Raw genomic sequence first — 605 nt, 5'->3', positions numbered from 1 at the left:
TTTGCCTTAACTCATCCTGTCTTCAGTTGACCTTGTCCTTTAATATTTCCTTTGGTTTTGATAACCTTTGTCATTTCTTGTTGTTATGTTAAAAATCTTTGTGCATATAAGTCATGTTATATAAGTGATTGAAAATAATAAAATATTTGGCGGCCACAAAATAAAATCTAGATGACAGCAATAATCCGATTGTTTATGTCCCTGTAAAACATTATAATCAGATAACATTTTGGGAACCATCTTCTTACGAATAAGAGCTGCTTAGTTTTGCTTAGCTTATCTTAGCTTAAGTTAATGACAATTTACCAAACTACAAGCTACATATATCATTAATATAAAGTCAAAGTATCCAGCCTACACATAGCATGGTATGCATCAAGCCTTAGTTGCTGGTAGATGTAGCTGTTTTCCTACTGGTAATTGTCTTCTGATGGCTTGTTGAAAGGTCTTTGAAGCACATATTGCAGGATGACGACAGTTTTATGGCAATTTTGTGTCATTACTGCTCATTCTCTTTTCTGGGGTGTGAAATGCTGGACTCGCTTATTTGGGCATAATGATACACATTGCAGAGGACAATGGTGTCACTCCTCACTCATCAATCA

The sequence above is a fragment of the Pundamilia nyererei genome, unplaced genomic scaffold (genome assembly GCF_000239375.1).
Source record: "Pundamilia nyererei isolate P.nyererei 1_Seehausen unplaced genomic scaffold, PunNye1.0 scaffold00023, whole genome shotgun sequence".
Classification (NCBI taxonomy): Eukaryota; Metazoa; Chordata; class Actinopteri; order Cichliformes; family Cichlidae; genus Pundamilia; species Pundamilia nyererei.
The sequence above is the reverse complement of the archived record's forward strand: the minus strand, read 5'-3'. Positions refer to the sequence as shown.